General features: G+C 39.4%; 1 long non-coding RNA gene across 1 annotated transcript; it reads left to right on the forward strand.

Moving 5' to 3' along the window:
* The first annotated feature begins 992 nt into the window (after nt 1-992).
* LOC149270309 (uncharacterized) lies at nt 993-2,431 on the forward strand. Its single transcript, XR_016271638.1, has 3 exons — nt 993-1,440; nt 1,504-1,675; nt 1,744-2,431. It is a non-coding gene; the product is annotated as an uncharacterized LOC149270309 (long non-coding RNA).
* Nucleotides 2,432-20,993: the final 18,562 nt, after the last annotated feature.

The raw sequence follows: 20,993 nt of genomic DNA on the forward strand, positions 1-20,993 counted from the left end.
TTGACAGAGACAGCCGGAGCGAAGGCCAACCGTTCCTGATCCTGGCACGCACTTGCCATTGCCATTGCTGGCTCAGCATCAGCGGATGACTGCAAATTTGCTTAGCTGCCAAACAAACATCGATAGCTGCTAGTGTGTGTGTGTGTGTGCGTGTGTGTTAGAGACTTTTACAAATTGTTTTGAAATGAAATTCAAGCACCATTGAGATGCTTGTGGTTACGCCAAATTCGTCAAGAATTGTTCTTCTCCATTTCCAATTGGAAAATTTACATTTGCTACCTAAATGATCAGCTGACAGACCGAGTCATTAGGCTAATGGCTTCAGTTTGTATTCCATTTTAGGTATGCTTAAATATTAATTGACCAGTCGAATGTTAAGTGTGAATTAAATTGTTGGAAAAATAATCGAGTAAATATTTTAAATACTATACATATTTTACATTACATTTATTGCATAAGATAAATTAAATTCTCGTTATTCCATACGAGTGAGTGTGGGATTGCACAGCCAGGAATTGAGGCAGACTATGCAGAAGTAGCAGTCCTTAAGAGAATTATATACCACAAGAAACTGCTCTCTATGTCATCTATTAATTATAAATTTTACTGTACATAAGCCTTTTAGTCTTATAAAGCATATTTATTCTTGAGCAGTGCAATTAGGTAATCCGATTGACCTATGCGTGTTTAGTTGCCCATATGTCTGTTCGTAAGTCTGTCTTTATATTTGTCAGCCTGTATGTCTTTCAGGTTATATCACAGCCTGTCTCTCTGTCTGACTTCCTAACAAAAGTAAGTGATGAAGAGAAGCTCCGGAAGATCATCTAAGTTGTCTATGTGTATGCAGCAGTATTTATTTGATATTTATGTTTAAGTAATACGAAGCTCAAATGCTTGCAGCAGCAGAGAGTGTTCCCATTGGTCAGTTAAGGCTCGACTGTAACGACCTCTACCTGGTGCCAGACTCAACATCTGAGAGCAACTTTGATTGAGTGAAAGTCGCTCTATATAAAGGGCAGCAGCTGTAGCATTTCTTCAGTCGGTCAGGACTGGTGGCGGTCATTTGTACAGTGCTGTAAAGTGAAGTGAAGTCTGTGTGAACTGGTCGCTCAAACATTAAGAAGAACAACTTAGAGGAAATACTTAGAGAAAACACTTTGATGAAATATAAGGAGGAAAATTTTAAGTATATATAGTAATTAGCCTCCATTTTTCATCTAGCCCGCTAACCCAGCAGCTGTTTATGCATAGAAGCTTCTGGAGCCTCCTATTACATATATAACATCAATTTAGAGCAGACTGCGCAAAAAGCTCATTAAAATCGAATGTATTGTGGAATGAGTTGTACCTGGCCCAATTTTAATCATCGTTGCTTAAGCCTATTCAAGTACCATATTCATCAAAGCCATGGGCTTAACTTGTACCGCCTTCAGCCCTTATGTAAAACTGATGTCTGATAATTTTTCTTATTAAAAATTCTCTTCAAGTGTCAATTTTTTGCAGGCACTCTTAAGTTACCCATAATCCGCATAATCCAAGCGAACTGAAGTCCATCTCCATCACCTTGTTCTGGCATTCGGGTCCATTGCTCTATTCCCTTAACAACAAATTGGCTCAATTATTCCCGTTTGCAGCGCTTGTCCGCACCGAGGTCCGACTTTATTTCGACAGCAAGGTATAAAAACTTTATTAAAAACTTTGTGCCCAAGCCTTTTTTGTCGAAAATTCCTTGTTTTATTATAGGTTGTCTGCCGGCTTCGGGCAGCGAATTGTGTTTTGTAGATATACATACATATATATTATATTTTATATAAAATATACACGCACATTTAGGCAACGGCATTGCACTCCAGGGGCGTTGAAGAAATCAAATTAAGAAAATTTCCCTTTTGCAAAACTTTTACGCCTGTTTAGAGTTTTGTAATATTTCAACGCTTTGGCGTCGCCGTCTCGTAAATGCTGCTGCCATGGTGTCTGGTCTTGTCTTGCTCAAACATCTACGGGTGAACTGCTGCCGCTTGGTCTTAGCCCCATGTGGTTACTTCTAAAATGCTAAATGGTCCCAAAGCAATTGCAGCCGCAACAGCAGAAACAACTGCAAAAACAGCAATAGGGACAGGCATCAGTTGGCTTTAAACACCGGGGCAGGCCAATGAAAAATTCACTCTTAGACACACGCGTGGCTAATCAAAAAGAAAAAAATGTCAAAATTAAGCCATTCATAAGTCTGGGTATTTATTTTTATATTCAATAGAGCGGGTGTATCCGTTGTAGTGCGAAATAAAAAAGGAAATTCTCTTTAATATTTCCTTTTCTATTTTATGTCAATTAAACTCTGTATTAAACTTAAACTATGTATTTAAGGGTTGATTTAACCGTAAAGTTAATCATAAAATATTCATAAATAATACAAAGACATAATTTAGTCTGAGGCCGATTAATTTATTTATAATTGTTAATGAAAACTTGAAAAATAATATGTATCACAAAAGTAATTTATCACGAAAAAAATATATTAAAATAATATTGTAAAATATTTATATATTTTTATAAGAAAGCAATTTAATACATATATGTATAATATGTAAATACAAAAATATAACATTATTCAAAAATTTTTTGGAAATGTGTAAGCTATTTAAAAACAAATTGGAGTATGTCTGTCTAGAATTGCTTTAAATATGATAGCCAAAATAAATTGGTACAAATTCTGTTAAAATCAATCATATATAAATAATAATTAAATAAATAAATAATATAAAAAAATTCTTCTTTCAGATTGCTTAGCTTATAATGGTAGCTGACTCAGAATTTGCTGCTATTTAACTTTGTGTTGTAGAAATTTTAGGACTATTAAGTAAATCAGGAAAAGCTTTGAATGCAGCTAACAGTTAATTTTCTGTGGTCGCTCAACAATTTTCAAGGTCAATTGTTTGGCCTCTGGCCGTTGGCTGTGTTGCTGCTGCTGTTTTTATATATGTGTATATACATATATATTTTTTTAGCCATATTCCCTTTCGGGTTCAATAATGTCATAGAGCGTGTCGCAGGCCAGGCGCCAAAATTTATGACCAAATTGTTGACCTGAAGCCTTTGTGCCGGAACCATTGAATCTTCGACCGGGCAACGCAGCCACAGCACGTGCCGGGCCGAGGAAAATAATTTAGCCAAAAACATGAGAAGCTCACCGTATAAATTATGCACACACAACAGCGGCAATACAGCCAGCTGCTCGAAGGTATTGTCTAACCGACTCACCCACAAATGCAGCGCCAAAGAAAAGGAGAAGAAAAAAAACAACATCGAAGGAGAAAGAGAGAGGGAGAGAGAGAGCGAGCGCACACATTACTCACCGCTTGGCCTTTTATTTTATTGTATTTTATCTTTTGGATTACTTTTTGCCATGACCGCAACAGATAAACTCAAGCATCTTGAGCAGTGGGGCAAGCGCTTGATAGAAAGGAATGGAAGGGAGAGGAAACGAAAGGAAAGCAAAATACTGAAGCTATTGTTGCTAGCCGACATCGCCTTGGCTGGCCCCTCTCCCTGAGGGCAACAAGACAACGGCAATGGGTCCTAACAATTGCGCATGTTAACATACTTGTAAGTAGTTTTTCCACTTTGCCATGTTATTCCAGCAGCACACCACACCGCACCACACTCCGCACCACAATCGAGCCACAGCCACAGCAGCAACACCAACAGCATTGAAACTACTTGCGCGTTTGTTTTGGCCACCAACTGGCCGCTGGCGGTTGCCATTGTTTTTGTAATTATCTGCACGTTATTTGTGGGTCAATAAAACTTGATATTTGTTGTTTGACCAACGTTTAACGCTCTCCTCGCGATACGATTTATGGCTTAAGCGAGGGCTAATTCTGAATGCCGCTTAACATGCAAACAGATTAACATAGCTTCTGCTAGTCTCATAAGCTGAATGAGCTTTCCTTCTCTGCTCTTCTTCATTTTATATAACATGGCAAATGATTCAGATGATTGCAGTAGACGGAATTATTTGATTCAGCTCGAAATGCAGTGACGAAATTCCACAGAATGAGAAAATTCAAAACATCATAGATATAAATTATAAGTTAAGTAGTCTTATTATTAACGACGAGGCTTCTATTTACGAGATACTTTTATGGGTTCTTTAAATATGTTAATGTTGGGCAAGCAATTAGTAGCAGGGCTATATATTTTTCTTCGTTTTCTGTATTCCTTGGAAATGAACGCATGCCCAAAGCTGATTTATTTATGTGCGCTTCTGTTGCTTCATTGCCCGTGGCAGAGATCCTGTGCCTGCGGTAATTGTAGCTGCTGTCAATGGCTCGCATGGCACACAAATTTATAAGTAATTTGCCTTGGAGGCGTGGCCCGTGGATGGGGCAAACTGACAGCATACCTTGTTCGTCTACCCTATGCTCAACGGCTCTCCGGAGGGTTGCATGAGATGGAGTCGTGAAGATTAATAATATGTTGGAGCTATATGTTGAGTTGTAATTTATATCAGCTGTTTGATTTCTACATACTTATATTATTATTACTATTATTATTTTATTTTAGAGTTTAAAATATTTTTACAATACTATTTACAATTTAAAATATTATAAAATATTTTTCATTATTGTTATATATTTTTCGTATATTTTTTTATTATAAATGAAACGAAGAATTTTATATATAACATTTTTTTTTTAAATTTATTTTTTATATTTATTTTATTTAATTCTGACTTATTTATATATTTATTTTTAAATATATTCAGTAATTTAAATTAAGCTAAATATTAAAATTATTTAAAAATATTTCTTTGATATTTTTATTAAATTTCTACTTACTAAATTTTTGCAGTATCTTCGTGATCTTTGAAATTACAGGGTATATTAGTGTTAATTTCTTAATTGAACATCAGCTGAATGTTTTGTTTTTGGATAGTGGCATTCATTAATGATAAATTATCAGCATTTGGTGTTCCATTATTTAATGAAGTGACCGGCGCGCTAGAGCCTGCCTTTATGGCGCTATTCGTAGAGCTGCTATCAAATTTCAAGCAATTTAATTTCATCGTTTTATGGGTGCTTTGTAAAACTTTTTGTGCGAGCAGCAAATATAAATTTAGATGCAAAATTAAATAACTTGCGGCTTCCATCCACTTGACCCATCTGCACATTAATAAAGTGCATACTCAAATAACATGAATTATAAATGTACCTTGCTCGTGCTGCTAATTGCAAATATATTATGGTAATAGGCCTACTTTGTCATAAATTATGCGTGTCGTATTCAAATAAATATATACAGATTTTTTTTTTTTATAAACTATATTTAATTTTTAAGCTACTTACTGTGCACTTTGCACTTGTGTTTCCTGCTGAATATTTCATCAGCCAAATAAATAGAAAAGAGATGGGGCCATCTAAGTCCATTTAACAAACTTAACATACCAAATGAGAATTTTTCGACTCTGAGCAAAAACTAAAGCAAATATCAAACTGAAGCCAAGCCATAAAGTGCCAATGAAAAAGAATTAAGTAACAAAAAGAAAAACCTATGACATGTGGGTGTGGCAACGTCAATTGTTTAGGAGTGAAAATTCCATTTTGTGGTAAGGCAGAGCCAACAAAAACTATAAAAACAACAGCAACAACAAAAACAACACTAAGAACAATGGCACAATGGAAACTCAGCTGACAATTGGCGTCCAAAATCAAAAGCACAAAAATTGTATTTTTTATAGACTCAATGTGCTGCAAAGGGTGTATTGATTTGGTATGAGTGTGTGTAACGAACAGAGAGATGTACAAGAGATGTATATGAACTGTGTACTATGTGTATTTATATAAGCAGCTGTGCTATTTTATTTTTCACAGCTGTATTTACTTGATCAGCATGTGGATTTTACCAATCTGTCTGGCTTTTCATTTATTTATTTACTTACTTATTAAAGAGTAGAACTAAAAAAAAAAATTAAAATTAAAATTAAAAAAAAACAAGTAAGAACGTTGCAGTCGGGCGTTACCGACCGCAGAATACTCATTCACATCCCATCAACAATTTAGTAGTTAAGTTTCGTTCTAATACTGTAGAATATACAGGTTTATCCGATTTGCCACGCCCCAACTGGGCGTAGACACCTCATTTTTGGTCAGTTTTTAGAAAGAGATAACGTTACCCTAACTGCAAAGTTTGAATGCTTACCCTAAAAAAATGTGAAAATTACAGGGTATTTTTCGATATGCCACGCCCCTAAAGAGGCGTAAAAATTATTTTTGGGGAATCGATAGAGGAGGCTACCAGTAACTCAACTATCCAAATTTGAAGCTTCTAGCTATTATACTTTAGGAGATATAAACTTTTGCGGTTTGCCACGCCCCCTGTGGGCGGACATATATCCGACAAAACTTTTTGGTCTTGGGTGATCAGTCCGAGTATATGTACAAAATTTGAGGTCTCTGCCATCAATAGTGTCCAAAATATAGGAGAATTTAAAAAATCACTATATCTTCAGCTCCGATTTGCCACGCCCCCAACGGGCGTAGACTTATAATTTATCTTCAGACTTTATAGAATGTTAATGCCAAATCTCATTAACAAGAATTGCTCCTCCCGCACCACACAATGTTATGTTATTAACAGCATTCTGTTGTGTACTGCTGAGTACTTCCTCTCACACACTGGTCACTTGCCTCTCCTGGTACTGACATTTCGATACAACTATATATTCACAATACTATACGAGCGACACAGCTCTAATCTAAAAATAAAGACGAGGAAACTACAAGCCGGTCTTTTACTTATCGGCGACGCCATCACTCCAGCATTTGGTCCTTCGAGCCGGATTATTCATCCACCTTCACACCAGCATTCCATCGGCCGTCGAGATAAGTACCCCATTCTTGTCTAGAGTAGTACATACATATATATATGCATAAATACACTGGCACCTCTCATCCGCCTTCCCTTGTATATACATATATATGTACTAATCTAGCAATATTTCGACTACATGCCTATATGTATATATTCTTATATATATAGATATGTATTAAGCTGTGTTTAAATCCGATTAATATTTATTAACACGAGAAGAACAATATCCTTTGTTGATCGTTTAATAAATTTATTTACATATTCTGCCTTTTCATCCATCCGCACATACATACATATGTACTCATATACATATGTAACTAGTCGCCGGCTGCAGAGAGACATATATATGTATACATACATATATACATGCTCCTCGCTCAACTATTAAATAAAACACAGTATCCTTTGTTGTTTTTAATAGTTTTATTTTGCAATTTAATAATTAATTTCTACTAGTTTTATTTATCTATTTGCTAATTGTGTGTCCGCTTTCTTCTGTTTGTACGAACATACGCTCATACATACATACATTCATGTATGCACATATGAGCATCTTGAAACTTCTTCATATTTCACTCGCGTACAAACAGCCCAGCAACACAATTAACATATAAATTCACAATAGCAACTTCCACATACATATACACTACACATTTACTAAACAATAATCTTAAATTGTTAAATTGGTTGTTTTGTGTTGTGTCCAAGCAGCTGAGATCGTCACTAGTATCGATAACATTTTCAATAGCTATCAGCGGCCGCCACAATTTCGTAACGATAGTTGTGTCACGATCAGTATTTATCGTATTTCAAAGAGACATTGTAAAGCAAATTTAATTATTAAATTTATCCTAATTAAAATAATTAATTACAAAGTCGAATTTCAAATTAAGAATTTGATTATTTAATTTATCCTAATTAAATAAATTAAATTTTTTGCCTTTTCTTCTTCTTTGTTTTCGCTTTACTTGCAACAAGGCAATAATTCTTTTCTAATTTGCTCTAAGTTCAGTTGACAACATTCTTGCTCTTGTCAACTGAATTACTTTGTTCTTTGAGTTAATTTCTGCCTCCATATCAGAAATTTCCAGCAGCTAACTTCTAGTTAGCATCCATGTCTGATCGTTCGGGTAGAGCGCAACTTAGTGTATCAGCTTCGCGTCTGATCAAGCGCAGTGCCTCTGCATCACCCATTCCGTCCGGGAAACCGCAGACAAGTAGCACTTTCAAGCGTAGTCCGGTCGTCACCCGATCCAGTCCAAAGCCCGCAAGTCCGTCTAAAATGTCGTTGTCTGACTTCATCTCGGCTGCGGATAGGCTCATCAAGTTTGAGTCGCGCATTGACGGTCCCGGAGACTCTAACGCCACCCAGGCGGCTCAGCTCCGAGCATTCGAGATCCGCCGAGATCGGGTCAAGGCATTGTGGGATGATGTTGAGCAGCAATATAAGATCTGTGCCAGAGCATTGAGCCAAGGGGCGAGCAGTGGCGAAGTTGAAGCCATGGAGGCCAAGTTCGACAACTGCTACGCTGTCTACGAGCGGTGTATGACCCACCTGAGTGTACAGATCGATGCACTTTCCGCATCGAGTACACCGCCCGCTCCTATGTCCGCTCCTTTCGCCTCGTCTGAAGGCTGTCGCCTTCCACCCGTTGATATGGAAGTGTTCCACGGCGACTACTTGCGCTGGCCAACATTCCGCGATCTTTTTACTGCGATCTACATCAAAAATCCGTGTTTAACTCCGGTGGAAAAGCTATTCCACCTTAATTCGAAAACAGCGGGCGATGCAAACGCACTAGTCGCAGAGTATCCTCTCACAAACGACGGCTTTGCATCGGCTTGGGTCTCTTTGTGTGATCGGTTCGAGAATAAGCGGCTGTTAGTCAACAGCCAGCTTAGAACTCTTCTCAACCTTTCCAAGATCACCAAGGAATCAGGCTCCGCTCTCAGAGAGTTGCATGGCACCATTCATAGATGCGTCACTGCAATCGAGCATGCTCAAATCTCTACGGAGAATTGGGACTGTATCCTTGTGTTCGTGTGCACATCCAACTTGCCAGATCACACTCGATCTCTCTGGGAGCATTCATTGACACGAAAAACCGAAATCCCAGCCTGGCAGGACGTTAGTCACTTCCTTAGCGAGCGCGCTCGTGCTCTTGAGGCTATGGAAGGTGACCGTTCTGTTCCAAAAGTTCCAAACTCAACTCCGAGATCTGCGAACCCTGCCTTTCCGAAACGACTGAACTCGTTCAGAACGCAAGTGGACACAATCGGTACAAGGTGCGATCTGTGTTCAAGAGAGAATCATCCAATCCGATTCTGCCCTCAGTTTCTCCAACTATCCATTCATGAACGAGAGAGTTACATAAAATCAAGGAAGCTTTGCCTAAACTGTTTCGCTAAAGGTCACCAGTTACGAGAGTGTACCAGTACTCACAACTGTTTCACGTGCAATGGTCGACATAACACCCTACTCCATAGGGACAATACTCTTCGGACCGCTGCTGCCTCCGCAACAGCTATAGCTCCGACTCGTACTCCAGGTATGTCCAACGTCCAAACGTATCTGGCTGCCAACACGCGAGGTGTCCTCCTCGGCACGGCGGTGATTAATATATGCCACTTCGGCGCAACCTATCCCGCCCGTGCTTTAGTCGACTCAGGGTCCGAAGCGACTTTCATTTCTGAGCGACTGTTCCATAATATCAAGTTGCCCTTCAAATCCGTGCATACTCAGGTATCCGGCCTGAATCAAGCAGTGACAGCTGAGGCACACAAGCTATGCAACTTTGATATTGGTTCTCCGTTGAAGCCGAGACTGCGAATCAAAGCTTCTGCTCTCGTCGTGCCAAACCTGGCTGGTAACATCCCTTCGTCCCCAGTTCCGCAACTCTTGTTAAACAAACTTCCGAAAGTTCAGCTAGCTGACCCCGAGTTTTACAAGAGTGCGGAAATTGATGTCCTGATAGGCGCGGATATCCTTCCGACTATCATTCAGGGAGGCTATCACCCTAATATTTGTGGGCCTCTTATAGGTCTGGAGACTATTTTCGGTTGGGTACTGACAGGCCCACTTTCACAGATGATACCAGGAACGGTCTCCTCCTTCACAACTCAAGTTTCTGTTTCGGAAGAGGCGAAACTTGAGTCTCTGCCAACCGTATCATCTGACGAAGCTCTTCCATTCCGAGCTCCCGACAGCACCACTCCGAAAGTGAGGGTCGGTTTCAATGCTCTCCGTCCAGCACTGAATGACAGCCTGAATAATATTCTTTGTTCAGGCCCATTATTCCAACCCGATCCTCGTCCTCCTTGTGCTGTCAAACTGACCTCCATGTTGTGTTCTAACGAGCAAGCAATTCAACCTCCAACTCATCCGATCTTCCAGATAAAGACGCCGTCATCCAAAAGCAGCAAGCCACGCGGTACCAATTCCTTCCAGTGCCGCGTGTGCCCAGGAACCCACGGACTCCGGAATTGCCAGCGTTTTCTGGGCCTTTCAGAGGAGAAACGGCTGAGTGCGGTACTTATGCATAAGTACTGCACGAACTGCTTGGCTCACGAGCACTCCGGGCAATCCTGCCGCAACAAGGGACGTTGCAAAACGTGTGGCCAGGATCACCACACGCTCCTGCATCTCCAGGGATCAGCACGTCACTCCGCCTCGGCTCTCAAAAAGGCGGTCACAGCTCCGCTGACGGCTTTGATCCGCACACCAAAGGGTCTCCAGCTTCAAACGCGACGTCCTAATTTGCAATCCTTGCAAGGGGGGGAGTATGTTAATGCCAAATCTCATTAACAAGAATTGCTCCTCCCGCACCACACAATGTTATGTTATTAACAGCATTCTGTTGTGTACTGCTGAGTACTTCCTCTCACACACTGGTCACTTGCCTCTCCTGGTACTGACATTTCGATACAACTATATATTCACAATACTATACGAGCGACACAGCTCTAATCTAAAAATAAAGACGAGGAAACTACAAGCCGGTCTTTTACTTATCGGCGACGCCATCACTCCAGCATAGAATCATACCATTAGCTGACGTGCAAAATTTCAGCATTCTAGGTTTACAACTTTAGGAGATACAGTTTTATCCGATTTGCCACGCCCCCAATGGGCGTAGATATATCCGCCATAGCTCGTGATCTTGGGTGGTCAACGCGGACCTACATACCAAGTTTCAGCTTTCTAGCTCTTCAACAAACATGATTTCTGGTATATCGGAAAATGCATTTTCCGATTTGCCACGCCCCTAGTGGGCGGATCGGGAAAATTTTAACACTTTATAAATCGGAGATATACACGAGTATGTGTTCCAAATTTCAAGTCTCTAGCTTCAATAGCGCCGAAATAGATTGCGTTCATACGGACAGACGGACAGACGGACGGACGGACAGACGGACAGACGGACAGACGGACGGACAGCAAGACGGACATTGCACAAAACCAATATACTGATTCACTTTCGTGAATGAGTATAAAAAAAAAAATTAATTAAAATAAATAGGCTTTAGAAACTGGGGTTTCGGCTTGCTTTCTCGTTTCGAGTGTCAGTGTTTGGCATTAATTTTAATTTAATATATCAATACTACTTCATCTTTATCTCTTTGAAGATAATAAGGTCCAAGACTTTTACTTAAATAAATATTATATATATTTATATTTCAATTAATACTTACACTTGATATTTTCATAAATGTAGTTTTAAAAAAATTAATAATTAATCAAATATATTTTAAAAATTAATAAAATATATTTTTTAAATATATTGTATTATTGATACCAAAGGCTAACTCCACACTATTGGTTAACTCCAAATTGCATAATGGCTATATTTACAACAATAACTAATGCATTTTGTTAAAAATTCACAACTCCAGCCATAAGCTAGGGTATCTCAGAGTCACTGACTTCCAGTGCAATTGCATTTACTCTCTGCCATGCTGGTGTTTGTGTGCTTTCCTTTAGTTGGAATCGCCTGTTATTGTTGTTGTTCGCTGGGAATGCTGATGTCTTGTGTCAATGGCTGAACAGGTGTATGTGGGCATATCTGTGTTGATGTGACCAAAAAATATGCACAACAAACGTGCAAACAACAAACACACACACAGCGAACCAAAAGCAGCTGTTGCCATGTCGGGATAGATAGTCCAAGAAACGGCCAACATTGTGAACTCTCTCTGTATGAGACAGTCGCGTTGCCAGTGCACAAAAGGAACAAAAAATCACAAAAGTGAGGGAAAAAATCTAAGTCGGACAGCAAGCAGGATGACCAGGAGCGGCAGCAGGAGCAGGACTAACAAGAAACGTAACGATAACGAAAAACAAACTTTAAAAATTGGATTCTTCATTTGCATCGGCAAATCCAATCAAGCCAACGTAAAGACCTCGGCCAGACACATGCACAACATAAAGCCGATGCAGAGACATGGACCAGGTGGCAGGTGCGACATGTGGCGGCAGGCAGGTGGGGCAGGTAACAAACGTGGTCGAAAAGCTTTCAATACCCAACGCGGTTCTGTGTATGAAAGTTGGCAATGCCACCAACACATGCACATGCTGCATCTGTATTTAAAGAGGTAAAGAAATAAGGAGTGAGAGAGAAGGAGAGAGAGAGAGAGAGAGGGAAGCTGGCTACGTGTATAAAACGTACAACAAATGAAAGGTGTGCGCCGCCTGTTTGGCCATATAGTTGACCGTTGCTTATGGCTTGGCTAGCTCGGCCTTCCTGCTGCCGCTTTCTGGTGTGTCCGGTTGAAAATTGGTAACGATTTGTATTGCCATCGCCAGTACAATGGAGTCTGGCCATTGTGCAGAGTGCAGAGTGTCCAATGCCCAGCGTTGAGCGTCGAGTGCCGAGTGCCGTGGAGTGGCTGTTCAAAAGTTTCGCCGCTAGCATTGAGCCCATATACCTTCCAATTTTGCAGCTTCGGCTTGGGCTTGGGCTTCGGCTAGATGCTGTGCTATTGCAAAAATTTCTTATTTGTATGCCTGGCTTACCTGCCGTTATCCATCTGTCTTGTGTCTTCATCAACTTGGCCTGTATTAAGTCGGCTGTCCCACTCCCCAGCTCATTCTCACTAGCTGTGTGCGAATTGTTGTTGTTGTTGGAATGCACACACACACACACACACACACACACACACACACACACATATTGATGGAAAAGCAGGAGTAAAAAACAATAGCATACTTTTTAGGGCCGTTCGCTTTGGTTATTGATTGCAGGCATACGTTTGCCATTTTATTACAAGCCCCAAAAATGGCCAGTGGCAAAAAAGTGCAGCAGCATTGTTTTTTGGCCACGTTAATTGCCAGCGAAACCAAACATTTGCGTCAACCCAACCACAGGCAGCAATGGCAGCCGCAGTTGCAGCCGCAGCTGCCAGCATCAGCATCGGCGTTGGCGTCGACGTTGGCGTCAGCGTCAGCGTCAGTTTCAGCATCACCGTTCACGTCGACAGCGACATCGACATCGACATGGACAGCGACAGCGACATGGACGACAACATCAACCGCCACTTAAATTGCCCAAACCGCGACAAGTGTCCTGCTGCGACTGCTGCCTTGGTTGCGGCCGGCCATAGACACGGCCCATTGAAGCGCACAAGAAAACCATTCATTAGCGCTTATCAAGGCCCGACCTCAATGGCACTTTGATTTTGCGCTTAAGCTGAACTACACGACGTTTCAGTCTCCCTTTTTCTTCTTGTTCCGTTTCACTGTTGTTTTTTTTTTTTTTTTTTTTTTTTGCCTGTTCTTTTTTGACAAGCATTTAACAAACGCTCAGGCGGAGGCCGCCTCGCAATCGCTGACGTTTATTGTAAATGGCTGTCCAATGAAAATTGTTGTGGCCTATCAACGTCAGCGCGACGGTGCGTGGTGTGAGCGCTGGAAGGTAGTGTCCTCAGTCATTAGTGCGGTGGCAAAAAAGAACTTGTCGAGAGGATCGGACAGAAAAAAAATAACAAAATATATATACACAAAAAATAACTGGCACTTTTATCGGCCTACACACAGCGCCTGTTGCCCCTTGCCGCGCTTTAGTTTAATTGGCACTTGACAGTGTGGACAACAGGCTGCTGGCATTGCCGGCGCTATCAATCAAATTGGCTCCTTCAACTGCGGTTATCCGAACATGTGTGGCAGATTATAAGAGATTTGCCTATTGGATTGGACAAATATTGAGAGAAGCAAAAAAAAAAAAAAAGTGATTGGAGTATCAAATTGCTAGCTTTTTTTTTTATAGACGATTTCATCAATATATCCGTAGACAATTTAGAAACATTGGGAGTATTTCGGAAGATTTCTCGGCAACTGAAGTTAGTTTATTTCATCTAATGATATTATTATTTATTTAACTTACAATTGTATTGTAATTCATTGCAGCTAAAGTTATGCGTATTACTGTTTAAATTATATTAAATATTCGTATAGCATATATATGAATAGATGTATGAAAATTTGAAAATTATCGTGTAGTAAATAAATTGTTCGTTAAAGAGTCATCTGCTTCAGAGAGTTTTAGTACACTTTAAATTTCAGCTTGCTGAACTGCTAAAAAACCTCCCCACTTTGTTTGTGATTTAATAGCTCTTTCTCTTTCCATATCTTTCTCACTTTGTAAATTTAATTATTAAATCAATTTATTATATTGCTATAATTGAATCAGACTTTTTTCAAAAATAATGATTGAAAAATATCACTGACCTTATATTGCCGAGAATTGGGGCATGACTGGGGCATATTCATGGTAATGCTGATATACGTATTATTATACTGACATACTTTTTGTTAATTTGGGTTATACAGCATCAACCGTTAGCTTTTACTTTTTGTTGACCCACATTTCGTCATTGCTTTTTAATTAACAAATAAAAGTATTCGTTAATATTAATATGATATTATTTAAATAACTCTTTATTTTCTGTTTTCTTTTGAATTTTCATTTTAATTAATGTAACATTATATACATATTTATATTTGTACTCACGAATGGCCGTAATTATCTGTCATCCGCCACTTTTCCACTCCTCCCATCCGATTAAAGCAGATAGTAAATGTTCGCTTAGATGGTCAGCCAATGTTTCCTTATAATTTGCAAATAAACAGAGTCCAATGCCAATGTGATTAGAATGAATGTGGGTAGAATGGTCTTTGTTGTAAAGTGTTTAACAAGCAGAAGGAGGAGTGGAAAACCTCGGAGAGTATGTGAGCTGAGTGGATACAATTGCATAATTTATATATACTGTTTATTACGTATATCTGCGGGACATAATTTTTTAGCTTCGACAGTGGCTTTTATTATTATCTTAGGGTATCTTAGGGTCGAACACACCCGACTAGAGCACTCTTGCTTGTTACACATGTTTTCAAATTTGTCTGCAGATTTATGGCATTTTTGAGTGGTTGTTTGATGATAACGAAGGTGCGAGCATCACAAATCCTGACATGTTTCTCTTGTTTTTCCTGTTTCAACGTGTAAATAATAAACTTTATGCTCAAGCGGGCGCTTTCCACCCTGTCTGTCTGCCGTTTACATTCACAGAGTCACACAAACACACACATACACGCAAACCGGTTGCCGATTATTGCTGTTGTTGTAGGCGTGCAGCTAATGTTTCATTAGATTGCACTGCCCCTACCAGAGGCAAGGACTAACATAACGAGGGGAAGGCAGACAGCGTCAGCGCCATCGTGATTTCAAATAATAATTAAAACCCGACGAATGTTGTTTGATGTTTTCATGGCGCACACAACCAGCTCTGGTCGTATGTGTGTGTGTGTGTATGTGTGTACATTTCAGGCAATAGATTAAAGTCAGCGCATGGTAAGCCCCAAAGCGTATACTAATGGGCAGCCATGCAGACCCCATGACTGGCCAGCGGACTGTGGGGCTGTCGTTGGTTGCCTGACGATCTAAATGAGCGTTGCAGCTATCGCTCTGGGTGGCCAGGACAACGCGACGGCTGCACACACAGAGTCCTCGCTCTCGTGTTCGTTGCTGTACATATCCTGACAGCCATTGCTGCCAAAATGCTGTGTTATTTGAATAATTGAAAGGCTCACTCACACACACACACACGCACACATACATATAGACACTCTCTCTCACACACACAGCGAAATAGATGAGCATACGCCTGAAGTGCTATCAGCGCCAAGGACCGACGGCGGCAAAGGGAATTATGCATACGTATTTGTATGTCTAATGTCCAGCTGCACAAAGTCCAACGGATTTATAACTGATTTCTGGTGATTTAGTTGGCTCACAAAATGCAATGAGACGAGGCACAGTTTCTGGTCCGCTGCTTCCGCACCCAGCCGCTGGGCGGGTCACTTGCTATGCAAAATGCTGCTCCATATGCCATGACAAACCGAATCTCATTTGTGCAGCCGGGCAGCGCTATGGGTGCGCAGCACCTTAAATGCACAAATGCGAGAGCTCAGCTCAGCCCAGTACGCAAAAGTGTGCCACAAGCCGGCGCAAAGTTAATTGAATTGCTATCGAAGCATATTCAATCAATCTAAATTAGTTCTGCGGTGCTGCCGCACAAAGCCCGAATTCTCGGTGCGCTGTTGGCAGCCAGCTAAACGCTTCGGCCATGTTAATTAGACGAGTCTGTTCGGCAAAAGTTTTCACTTTTCAGTTCGCAACTTGCGCTTTCTTTTGCCACTCAGCGATAAGCCGGCGGTGCCGAGCAAAGGGGTATGATAAACATCCCCCTTTCGCATTAATCAATTATTGCCAGGCAATTTATTGCGTTGTTTTTGGGGGCAACTGTCAGTCGAGCGTTTATTAAAAAATTCATGAGAAATTTTAGCGCTAATCGAATCGACTCCAGGCGCTCTCAGTCGCTCTCTCAGTCGACGTTGCTCCTGCAGGAAATTGGCAATATAATTACTTTGTATATGGAAAGCCGACAGATGTCAGCCGGTTGACAGTGTCAAATTCCAATCAAAATGCAAATTAATTATAAACAAAATCATTTGACATTCGCCTGAGCTATGCTTTGATTAAATTGCATTCCAGCTGCTCGTCTTGTCCTTCAAGACTCTGCCTACGGTCAACAGCAGCTCATTTCCGATGAGTCTCGACTCACATGCGATGCTGTCAATTGCAGCGCCTTCTATCTGAATCGAACAATAAATAATATTACAACATAGCATAGCATAATTTGACATTGGTTGCAAAAATATTTACAAAGCACATTTATGTACATCGATGAGCTATTGCAAAACTCATTAGTTCTTCACATAATGTAAGATTTACATATGTAACTGAGATTGCTTTGGACTCTGTGCCTTTAGGAATTTAACTGAACTTTATATAGGTTTGTCTCAACAGCTTTTGATTGTTAACATTATGTTCAAAAGAAATATTAAGCACAATATTTAAAGTAAAAATAAATATAAAATAAATAAATTTCTATCAAAAGTATTATATGATTATTAAAAAATGTTCGAATTAACTAAGGCAAAATAAATAAAATAAAATTTAAAATTAAATTTGTATCAACTGTTTTATATAATTGTTAAAAAATGAAGGCAAATGAAGCAGAATAATTAATAAAATAAAATTTATACAATTTTCCATAAGCCATTGCTGAATGGAGGATACACATTCACTTTATATTATATTAAAATATAAATGAAAATATATCTATATATAAATCTAAAAATAATTCTACATTATGGATCTTCCCTTTTCTTGCCAGCATATACAATTTGTTCAACTACCTGAACGATTAAATTTGTTTGTAAATCTTTCAGGTATCACAGCATTTATATATGAGCTGGCATGCACACAATAATCTCTGATCTCTTGCCAAGCTTGTCTATGATCGTAAAGTAAAATGGAATATTCTAAAATGACAATGAAAGCGCAAAGGTCCCGCCATGCGCTAACGGCAACAGAAAAGTTTAATGAAATTTTTAATGAAAATTGTGAGTGCAGTTTTGAAGCTCGGTTAAGAAGTTAAACACTGACAGCAGAGTGCCAGCAGTGCCCGAAGTGCCAGCCAGGTAGACGCTAATCAGCACGCATCTAGTGACACTTTTGCCACTTGCCGATGCGTAAAGCAAAATGCACACCAAACGCTCGAAATTGCAAATGGGAGCAGAGCGTTGAGGAGGGGGTGTGGGTTGGATTTTTGCATATGCCCTCAACTCGGGGAATTTGGATCTGGTTTAAGCAGAAGGAAAATCAAATTTCGCTTTGCTAACGCAGCAGCAGCAGCAGCAGCAGCGTTGATGCGTTGGGCGACTGATAACCAAGCAACTGCCATGTGTGAAAATTTTTAATACATCAACTCAAAAGCGGACCACAATGCCAGCCCATGCCAGCAAGTTGCAGTCGGTGTGTGTGCGTGTGTGTGTGTGTGGGCGTGTCTGTGTGTGTGCCCACAGCAAAGTGCAGCCCCAAATGAAATGCATAAATAAACTTTGCACAGGGATCTGGCTGCAGAACAGGACACGTATCCTGTCTGTCTCCCTGGTCTGGCTGCGCTGCAGCCGTCAAAGGCACACAAACAGCAAAAAGAGTCGCTGCACCCGCAACATAATCATGTTGAGCTGCAGCTTGTATATATACATATGTATGTATGTATGTGTATATGTTAGATATATATAAAAACATGTGTATGTATGTATGCTATGCAAAACTTATAAGCGCCAACAATGCAGACACACACAAACAATTTAAATATAAATAATTTGATTACTCATGCTCGTTGTTCATTCTCATTTGCAGCAATTGTTGCTGTTGTTGTTGTTGCTGTTGCTGCTTGTCCGTTTATTGTTGCTACTGCCACCTCATACATAATAAAGTGTCTGGGCAATCATTTGATGCCCGGCCCGACCGTCGAATGGCCATGTCAGTGAGTCGCGTTCCCTGCCCCTCCACACCAGCCTGTCCAGCTCGTCCAGCCGGGTCGTCCAGCCGCACCCGCTTCAAGCGGCGCAGGGGCATAACTTGTGTCTGTAGCCAGCCGCAGAACCAACTAAATAATTTAGTTGTACGGAGACCGACTGGCTGTTGCAGTGTGTGGCTGACCAGTCAGCAGCCCACAATTCACTGCGTTTTTATATAATATTAAGCGCGATGTTAATAAGCCGCCAGAGCTCCAAATGAAGGCAGCGCTATTCAGCATTTTGTGCCGACAAAAAAGCAAAATTTGCAACCCAAATAAAGATGTTAAGAAGTTTATTTAAAGAGCAGAGCATTTAGTCAATTCATTTATTGTAAATCTTATATTTATTGAGAAGTATATTGGGGAAAAATCCATTTTACAATTTTAGTATATTTCAGCATCTAAATATATATAAATATATCTAAAAAAAAAAAAACTAAAAAAAAAAAAAATAAATAAAATAATAATAATAATAATTAAAAATAAAAAAAATATATTAAAATATATATATTTATATATATACCTATCTCTAAAAAAAATGTTTAATAAATAAATAAAATAATAATAATAATTAAAAATAAATAAATATATAAACATATATATTTTTAATAGGTTTCATATCTTATAATTTAAAAAAAGTTCAATATAAAATATAATAAATATTAAAATAGAATATATAAAATATTTTAAATACTTTTACAATAATTCTAGTTTATTATAGACATTTCATACATATATAGCTTCCATAGAAATGACCAGGCATATAAGAAACCTATTTAAATTACCATTATATATTGGAGTACTATATATATTTTAATACATATTTATTTAGTTTTTGCAGCTTTTTGTCCAAGACTCTACAGCGCATTTTGCCCTAAATTTTAACCAATTAGCTGGCTAGTAAGCCGGTATTATTTATTTAAACCCAGTTCTATTTAAACATCAGTTGGACGGTCCAGAGGATGAAATCTTTAGAATCTTCGCCAGTTATTGCGTATCATCCAGATTGAGTGTAAGTTAATTTCTAGTTTAATAAATATATAATATTAAAAGTTTAGTTATTTTATGTGTAATCTATTTCTGTATCATTCAATACTCTTTGTATTTTTTAAAGGAAATGAAAATCCTTCGTAAACAATTTAATTTTAATTACAAATCAATTATAAAAGCGTATTGAAAGTCTTAGCCCTATATAGTTATGTCTGTAAATATCTGGTCTGATTTAATGCAAGTGCCAGCAAAGCTATGTTTAATAATATATTTGAAATATATATTCATATATTTATCTTACTCTTACTTTTCTACACTTGAAATACTTAAGAGGATCATATGTTCATGCTGTACTTAAGTCTGCTATGCACTCTCTTGACGCTTAAGCGAATTGTGCTCAACATTCAAATATGTTTTGCATTCATTTCTGTAGTAAACATTTGTGTGCTGCATGTGAGGCTGTGGTGCTGCTGCCGCCGTAGACGTCATTGTTTGATGGCTTCCGGTGTTTCTGCTGCTGCTGCTGCTGCTAGTGCTGCAAGTGCCGCATCTCCTAGCTATTTAGGTTTTCCTTACACTGACGCTTCCTGCTGCCTTCCTCTGCCCACTTCAGAATAGATTTAAAATTTTTGCTTTTTTGCATGTGCGGCTGCTGCTGCCGCTGCTGCTGTTGTCCTTGATGGTAAATGTAACGCATTGTTGTCAGCCTTTTTGTGTGCTGCCCTCGCAAATGCAAACATGAAAATTGCATAATCCACGCATTACGATTTATGACTTTTGCAGCGAGCTGAGTGATGGCAGGACAAACGAATGTTAAGGAAATAACGCAAAAGAACTGCGAGATGCAGTAGCCAGCGAGATGTCTGTCATTTCTTGGCAACGCCATTCGCCGTTTTATGAAAATACATTTTTCATTTGCTTTCATGTCTTCGTGTTCTCTTCATACATATATGTAGATATATATACTTTTATTTCTGCTTCCTTTAGCCCTTTCATTTTTAATGGCATCCATAAAGCGAGCAGCACTGCATAGCAGCATGTTGTTGCATGAATTCGTGAGATCCAACCGCAAGCACACATTATCGGTAACATTAGCAGCAACTCCTGAGGTCAATCAGCAATTAACTGTGCAAATTGATGGACGCAAACGCGGTCGCTGGCACAAAGTGCAGTTAGTGGCGCTTAACCTTCGCCTCCCCCACCACAGC

This window comes from Drosophila arizonae, chromosome 2 (assembly GCF_054131065.1).
Source record: "Drosophila arizonae isolate 15081-1271.41 chromosome 2, UAZ_ARI_1.0, whole genome shotgun sequence".
NCBI classification, from domain to species: domain Eukaryota; kingdom Metazoa; phylum Arthropoda; class Insecta; order Diptera; family Drosophilidae; genus Drosophila; species Drosophila arizonae.